Below are 9080 nucleotides of genomic sequence, written 5' to 3'. Positions count from 1 at the left end.
GGTATGTGGTGTGGCATGAGTGCTTGAGAAAAGAAAATGATGCATTAGCTGTGAACTCCCCATTGTATGTCCTGTGTATTAGTAGTTGATGATATTGAAACAGAGGAAAATTTTTATGGGCTGATTTACTTACACAGTGATAATTCAGACTTGATTCAGAAGCACAGATAGGGAGGGGGTTTCCATAGACATGAACTTCCAGGCAACTGTCTTGAAAGTACACAGTATGGGATGATTCTTTCATTTCAGATGATGTGCAATCGGGAAGTAGTTTTCCTACTTCCTACACTTTCCTACAGTTTTTTAAACCAAAGAAGGTATCTTAGAGTTATTTAGCTTAAAAAAATGTTCTTCAGGTCACTTCTTTTTGATATGTAGTTGATTTCCCCTATAGCAAGATTTACTTTTTGGAAGTCAATTTGAACTTCTATATTAAGTATTTTAGTTTAGTTAATAATTATTGGATTCTTTTGAGATTCCTAACACAGTTTGTTAGTGTATAGCTTTGGAAAACAGTGTATGTCATAGTCCTCCACAGTGATATGATCATTTTTCTTACAATCTTTGAACGGTGTGGTCATAAAATAATCCTTGTGCTAGAAAATACAAGAGGAAGAAGAAATACATGCGTGGAGGCTATGCTTTGGGTTTCAGTGTCTCTTCTTCATATTCATGTATTTGTAGGGGGTGGTCCTACTCAGAAGTTTAATCAGATTAAAGATCCCTGTTTATTTTTTAGTTTTTATTTTTTTAAGATCCCTGTTTATAAACTCTTTAGAGGGGTGAAGAAATAAGCAACAACTCGATTTCAGATACTTATTTTTTCAACCTTCAGCTATCTCTTAGAACAGTTTCTTACTTCTTTTAAAAAAGTACTTATGTTTTGCTGTATCAGAAAGAAGAGAAAAAATCTTAGAAACATATTAAGCATATGATGAAATTGAAAGGGTTCTGAAGAATCCTTTAGAATCTGTTTTCTTTGTGCAGGTACCAGATGTTGATGTTGGCAGCACTTAAGAGGGTCACAGGACGTTTAAAATCACTAGGCTGTGGTGAATAAAATTCCAGGTCTGTTGCACTGAAAATTATTTAAAACTTGTGTTTGTTTACTCAGTGGTAAGTAGTACAAAAAGCATTTTTCTTCTATATGAGTGTGTTTTAAACAGGTACATTTGACATACATACATGATCAATGAAAATGTTTAAAACACATTTGTGTCCCAGGGGCTCCTATCACTGCAGGCCACTGGTTCCGTTGAAGTCCATTTTCACATGTGCAGAGCTGATCAATCTGCACTTGACCTTCCTTGTAAGTTATTTGTTTCATGTACTAGAGGGCTAAGGCTACATAGCTGTGCAAGAAGGGGGAAAAGGCGTACGTGCTACACTTAGGTAGTATTTCCTTAGTGTTCTCTGACAGTAATTTTGAGAAGAAAACAGGACTTTTTATGCCCACCCCCACTTTTGGGACTGAGCTAAATTTCTCATTGATAAAATAATTAAGAGTTTATAGTTTCAATGCTAAAATAGAAAGTAAAAAACTGGTTTTGAGGAACAAAACCAATTCCAACAGGGGGTACCTCTCTGTACTCACTGTAGATTCTTATTTATTCTTGTTTTATGGGTGTCACACTTGAGTAGTTAGGTTGCCTCCTTTCTTAGTTTTCCAAAGGAGTTTAATACATAGATCCTCCAGTTTGCCTTGTATCTTTAGTTAGGAGTTTGAGCCAATGCTGTAAGTGCAATGAAATCCATTTCTTCTAGACTGTGTTATCTATCTTACTACTGTCCATCACGATAGTATTCCAGCTTTCTGTGGGAAGGGAAGTATTTTGAATAGTCTATCAGAGGAAATGGCTAGGAGGAAAAGCAGATCTCAGCATCTCTCATTTCTGGGATTACAGCTGACTTCTTCCTTTTTAGCACACCTTTCAGGTTGTGTATAATTATACAGAGTGGAAATAAGAAAAATAGTATGTGTAATGAAGTTAATTTTTATACACCAAAGAAGATGTTGCTTGTTCTGTTTGTAGATCCTGGTGCCTTGGTTTCATTCAATGACAAAGAGAGGTGTGGTGTTATTTGTGCTCTCATGTCGCTAAACCTCAGGAACATGCCACGACATTTAGATTGAATTGTTATGTGAACATCACTGAATAATCTTCACAGTCCTAGATGGTGTGGCCTATTCCTTAAGGTTATGTGATACATTATCTTGCTCCTAAGTCACAAGACTATACAGCGTATTTCTGTTCTGCATATTGTAGCCAACCAGAACAGATATTTTTATATTTAAAAACATCTGAACACAGAAAAGATACAAAAAGAACACAGTAGAGATGCTGAAAATCAAGCATACATAGGGTGCACTTCTATGAGTGGAGTTTACAAACCTAAAGCCGTGGTGAGTTGGTGAGTGAATGGTGTGTGACTTTGAGGACCTGGGGCATTATAACAAACTACTGTAGACTTTGTAAGCTCTCTGCACGTAGATCGGTTTTTTAATTATTTGTATTCTTTATTTACATTTCAAATGTTGTCCCCATTCCTGGTTCTGCTTTCCCCCAAAACTCCCTAACCCTTCCCCCCTCCCCCTGCTCACCAACCACACACTCCCTCTTCCCTGTCCTATCATTCCCCTATACTAGAACATCTCGCCTTCTCAGGACCAAGGGCTCTTCTCCCTTTGGTGTCCAACAAGCCATCCTCAGCTACATATGCATCTGGAGCCCTGGGTCCCTCCATGTGTAGTCTTTGGTTGGTGGTTTAGTCCCTCGGAGCTCTGGGAGTACTGGGTAGTTCTTTAGTAATTAATCAAGTTACTGAATCTTTGCATTTTTTAAAACTTATTTTTAAATGTTTGAATCTTATACTTAGATTAATATATGGATACATTGTACAAGATTATTTGACTGTTGTCAAGACATTTTTTATTTAAAACCTTTTTCTGATTAAAAGCTAATATAAGAGCTGAAGTCTAAACAATGTCAGAATCATATCTTGTCATCCTGGAAAGTCGTCCGTGGGTGTGACAAGATGAAGATGCCCATTTGCTTAGCACCGTCTCTCAAGCCCTTCTGAGGACTGCCTCCTCCTCAGGCACAAATGTGTCTGTAGTAGTTTTTCTGGTTTCTCTCCTTCTTCTTTTTAATCATAGATTTATTTGTAAGCAGATAATTTACCATCAATATTTTGCTCCAACAATAAGGCCTTTGTTTTCTTGTCCTTCAGTTTCTTTTTTTTCTTTTTCAACTATGTGTACATTAGATCATTTTATAAAAATTGCTTCATGTCAGTCTGTGGGACCACCGTGTTCTCATGGTCCATTGTCAAATGAAGCATTGTCTGAACAAGCTAGCTGTCACACACAGCCATTTGATGTTTAGATTGGTAGTGTGTATAGCCACAGATCCTATATCCATAGGGTTTCTGATCACCAAAAACAGAATGTTTTAAACTGATGTATTTTAACTTACCATTACTGTGATTATTACGACATAGGTCTTTTATATATTATATGCATACATATGTATCTATAAATTTATTATATTTACTTGTATTTATATTGCTAATCAATGTACTTATGTAAAGGAAACAGACTTGCATGGTAGGCAGCATTGAGGGGGAATTTTAGAATGCCTTTGTCACGTCTGTAGTTTAGTGGAGTATGTAAAATAAACAATGCCTAGTGTGTGATGAACGCCAAAGAGCTAATCAATTTTGGATATTACTCCTGGTTAGAACTCATGTAAGCTGTCCTGTATTATAGTTAAGTGGAAAGATGTATAGAAGCCTAATGTTTTGAGTGGGTAAATTTGTTTTGTAACCTGTGAAATGTGTTCCTGGGGATAGTGCATCTAACCTCTGAACTTTCCACTCATTGTCTATGCAGTGAGGATTCCAATAATGCTTTTCTTTTGGATGATATGAGGATATAGGAATACCTTTTGTAAATTTATATGCAGTTTGCTAATTTACTAAGGTATTCTTGCCAAATGACCTAAATTAGAAGGAGGATGATTTGGATCAAGTCCCTGAGCTCACTGTCTAGAGTCAGATTACATTTGTCCATTCTACTTGGAAGAGGTGTGTGTGTGGGAGGAGGGGCATCAAAGATGTATGGTTTTAATCTTATTTTTGTTAGAGGCTATGACTACTCTAACCCCCATAGCTTCAATTAAAAAACTTGAAAATAGTTCATTTTCTAGTCTAATTACTTGGCAGAAATTTAGAATAGCAAGAAACTAGTAACAACCAAACCTTTCCTTTGCACTTACAGATCAACAGAAGAGATTCTTGGGTCCTAGAGACCAAAGAAAGAATCAGCAGGAATGCCCAGGGTGAATGATGGATTGCAGAGCCTGGCTGGTAATTACTTTCACTGAGCTAAAACATTAACTTGATACATGGGAGCAAGGCCAGATGAAAATCGGGAGGTGGACCTCTTCCTCCCCATGGAATGCCCATACTTGCCTTGTGGAGGTAGTTGTTTCTTTGGTGGGAGAGTCCAGCTCAGCTTCCTTTCCCGAGTCTCAGCATGGATTTTCATCTACCACCCCGGTAGACAAGGAGTGGTACCTTTGTTTTGGCCATTGTAATGATAGGTGTTTAAGTCATCCTGCTTTCTGAGATGGCAAGAACTCACAGTTTCTCAAGACTTTTCAGTAGGATAACCGATATTAACAGAGATTTTCTCCTCTTGGGGTTCAGCTTTTTTGTAATTTTTTTCCATAATGTGGGCTCTGGAACCCACAAGGTTGATAAGCATGACACTCTGAAGCACACATACACCACAGAACTTCACACATGACACTACAGAGCACACGTCATCCCCCACACACACACATCGCCATCTTCACTTCATAGATGGAACCACTCCTGAACACATATAAAGGAGAGGCTAAGACAGGTGGGAAATCTGGGGTTTTACATGCACAGGCCAGAGAGAAGACGTTTTCACAGCGCGCGCGCGCTGTGGCTTTGGCGCGCGCACGCTGTGGCTTTCTTTCGCCTTGCCAGCAGCCCCCCTCCTGGGACAACTCTGAGCTAGAGGGAGCGAGCGCGACCCTGGGCGCGGGTGTAAATGAGTCACCTGAGCGCTGAGGGGCAGCGGCGAGAGTGCACGCGCGTGGGCGGGTGGGGAGTGGCGCGGGCAGCGAGCATGGCCCGGAGCGGCCAGGTGGGGAGGGAGCAGGCCGAGTGGAGAGCTGAGGCGGCCGAGGGGCGCGGCCGCTAAGAGGAGACCAAGAGGTGGGGGCTGCACTTGAGGACCAGCTTGCCGAGACGGTAAGAAGTTGCCACCTCCTCTCCGCTTGCGTTTGCATTGGGTGGGGACAGAGCCGGGCGGGACGCCCCGGGGCCACGGAGGGCCGCGTTCTCCTCTAGTGCGGCGGCACGAGGAGGCGGGCAGCCGGCGGCGCTCCCGAAATCCACCCCCACCCCTCAACTTGGCCCCAAGTTTTTGAGGTGGCTGCGGGCGGGTGGGCGGGCAGACGGGAGCGAGGGCTTCCCTGCGCCTTAGGTGAGCGGCGGGCAGTTGGGGACTCCAGAGGGCGCGGGACGTGGGGACCCGGGATACACGGAGCTGCCGGATCCCGCGGCAACTTTCCCAACTTGCCGGCCTGTTCAGAGCCCCGAGCTGCGGCTGGGCACTGGGGAGGGAGGGTGCAGGGGGCCCAGGCGCGGCCTGCGTGGGGACCGCAGCGATGCCCGTGCGGCTGCGGAGGACGCAGATGTGGCCAGTCATATCCTGCTAGACAGACACGTGTGTGCCTTCCTGAAGTGCGGTTCTGAAGCAGCCAGCTCACTGCGTTTACATACATGCCGAATGGACGGAAGGATTTGAGACGTGAAAGGGGGGCAGAATTAAAAAAAAAATACAGTGGTGTTGGAGCTCAGGACAAAACTAGACGGAATCTCCAGTGGGATGAGGCAAAGATTAAAAAACAAACAAACAAACAAACAAACAAACAAAAAAAAAACCAACTACTTGTAAGTGCCAAGTGGTGGAGGAAACGGGATGGCACAGCACAGGGAGACTCCAGCACAACCCCTGGAAGGACTGGCTTCTCTGCAGCTGGGAAGCACTGTCTGCTTTTGGGAGCTCATTTGTTAGAAATGGGGCTTGACCACGCTTTTTCTTGGAGTTCCCTACCACCCAGTGTCGCTGTTGTTAGCCCCACTTGGGGGCTCAGATACAGAGTGGGTCCTGTGTACATGGGATGTATAAGAAACGGGGTGATAGCAGGTTGACATTTTTCTCCCTTCCCTTCCCCCTGATGTGACATCTCTTGTTTCAGAGATCAAAGTCACAACTGGAATGTAGGAGATGGTACTGTCAAATTCAGACACACACACACACACACACACACACACACGTACAAAATGCACCTAGGACTGCGGTTACAGTAACGCTGACAGAAATTAAAGAGGTTTTGAAAGCAGCGTGCGATTTATGATGCATCCCATTTACCCTAGAGTCAAGCTGTTGTAAAACTGATGTACAAAAGACATCATAAAATAGTCCTGTGTACCCAGGATTATAGTGGCAGAAAGTGACCTGTTTTATTAATTTTTAAGTACTTCTTGAACACTTGTAGTTGTTGGATCCTGTGTTTAAGTGAGGGATCAAAACAAAATATGAAATGTATCTGCTTAGAGCTGGAGAATTTCTTGTAACGGCATTTTACAGAACATTATAAAAGCCAGTTGCATGCCTTTTCTTCCCCTGGCCAGTGTTACTATTTGTGAACAGAGCTGTTCCCATATACTAATCACTGAGCGGTGGCTAAGTCCATTTGTCTCCCACCGTTTTCTATTCTGCACGTTTAGATGGTTTTGTGCACAGACACACATGCTTTAGGTGGAATTTATTTCTGACACTAAGTGTTTCTGCTCTGAACTTTTCCTCTAGACTAAGCCTTGTGTAAGTTTGATAGAACTTCCTTTCGCTCTTTGGAATCATCCACACGAGAATCCTTTGTGAGCCCTTAAAGGCTCTGTATTTTATATCATATTTGCAGCCGTTTCATTTAAACTTGTTCAGTTTTAATGAAGTTCTGAGTTGTAGGTACTCTTTCTGTTCCCGGAGAGCAGTGGATTTAAAATCCAGACTGCTAATTACTTTACCAAAGCATAGGAATGTCTTCACCTGAGGGAAGGGCTAGTAAACCTGAATGTGAACTTTGTGTAGAGGATCTTTCTGGAAGCATGTCTGAAATGCCTTGACCCCCTAATCCTCTGAGAATATTAAGTTGGGTTTGTATATAAAACTTTGGGTAAAAACCAACCTCATGTGACTTTTAAAAATATTGAGGAAATATTAATAGTAGTAGTGTATTGCTAATACCTGACTTACCCTCTTCTGCCTGAGATGTGAGTTATCTGTCAGGCAGGGATATGTGATTACAAAAAGGAGCAGGCAAAAAGCAGGGCTGACTGTTGCTATATTAAAATGTAAGTATTACAGTTTGAATTTTCAAGTGAGAGTTTCTGAGTTCAGTGCTTTACATAACATTTTGTCCTAATCTTGCTTGCTGTCAGGGATGTTTCTTGGTTGTGCAATTGCTGCAGTCAAGAATGCCAATTTGCATTCCATGAGTGTCATTTGATTACTTTTATCAGCGGAGCTCCAAGACCGGCCCAGTCCTCTCATTTCATCTTGCCATGTCATGAGTCAGTGCTGTGTTGTCATTTCAAAAATCTGCCTGATTTAGACAAGAAAGAAAAGTACTTTCATGTTGCAGCCGCAGTCCCCTGCTAACTTGTCAGCAGCAGGATATGATTCACTTGGGCCCAGAAGAATGGAACAGAGAGGCAGGTTAGATGGTTCAATAAAGCCCACGGACAGGTAGTGTGTGATGTCCCCAGAGAGCTGCAGTTAATGAAGAACAGGTCTGCTTAGTTCTCCATGCGCTGACCTGGTGCTGTCCCCACAGTTTTCTCATTTGATCTTTCCCAGCAAATTGATCTTTTCTTGTATTTTATTTGCCTTCCAAGTTAGTCCTTGAGGGACTGAAATTAGCAGAGCAACTTAAATTGGACAATACAACTTTTCAGAAAAGAAGAAATTGGACATTGGCAAAAAAAAAAGGGGGGGGTGGGGGTGGGAGAGGAGAGGGAGCTATTCTTTTTTGTTGTTCCTGGGAATATTTCCTAGATTAAGGGAGTCCAAAGTAGGTGATGAAGCTAGCGGTTTCCCTTACTTTAAATTTAGAGTTAAGCCTCAGGGCTATTTTAAATATTTTGTAAATGTTTGAAAGGTGGCTTCAGCAAGGATAAAGAGTTTGATTTAGCAATGCTCGCACTCACTTGCTTGGCCTGACCTGCCAGGGTAATAGTGGCTTTTATGGCTATTGGAAGACGGACAAAACATCAATGGCATATTGCAACTATGTTATTTATAGTCTTCTAAATAAGTACAATTCCCAAATATTCAATACTGAATTGCTGAAAAGATTAAACAATAAAAAGTCATTAACAGGATTGTGTATAATTATTATGGTGCATGAAGATTTTTTCTATGAATTACCATCAGTATCTTTGTTTTACATAAATTCCACAGACACCCTGTTCATAGATCAGGTTATTCTCTCTGAGGTTTTCCTTTTTAAATTTAAAGGTAGGCTTTTAAAATTGAGAGCAGGTTACAAGTTGGGTTTCTTTGAAATGCTTACATGTTGGTTTTTGAGATTTAAATTCATTTTATACAAGGTGAGCATAGTTGATACAGGTTACAGTTTCACTATAGAGCCCTTGTACATAAAGCTTAGGTTGGGAGCAATTAATAGTCTTAACGTGATGAATGTATAAAGGAGCGGTGCTTTCTGAATTCCTCTGCAGATGGTCTCATTTACCATCTGCATCCTGTCAAGAAACAGAGTTGAAAACGGCTGTTCTCCTGCAACATCTCTTGCTGGTCAGGAGTTACATAGTATAGCTGGTTAGTAAGCTCTCTAAAGAGCTAGAGGGAGCCTCATGATTTTATTAGATATACTTATGGTTTTTAAAAAAAGAACTCTGGCAGTCAGAATGTTGCACAATAACTGGCTTAGAGTTTAGGCTTGGAGGTGACACATGAC

The 9080-nt window shown here is 41.6% G+C and overlaps 1 long non-coding RNA gene across 1 annotated transcript in view; it reads left to right on the top strand.

Moving 5' to 3' along the window:
• The first annotated feature begins 5006 nt into the window (after positions 1 to 5006).
• LOC127663599 (uncharacterized) overlaps positions 5007 to 9080 on the top strand; it is a 35173-nt gene continuing 31099 nt past the window's right edge. Inside the window, exon 1 of the long non-coding RNA XR_007972996.1 lies at positions 5007 to 5286. This is a non-coding gene — a long non-coding RNA (uncharacterized LOC127663599). The remainder of the gene's footprint in view (positions 5287 to 9080) is intronic.

Source organism: Apodemus sylvaticus, chromosome 13 (genome assembly GCF_947179515.1).
Source record: "Apodemus sylvaticus chromosome 13, mApoSyl1.1, whole genome shotgun sequence".
Classification (NCBI taxonomy): domain Eukaryota; kingdom Metazoa; phylum Chordata; class Mammalia; order Rodentia; family Muridae; genus Apodemus; species Apodemus sylvaticus.
The sequence above is the reverse complement of the archived record's forward strand: the minus strand, read 5'-3'. Positions and strand labels throughout refer to the sequence as shown.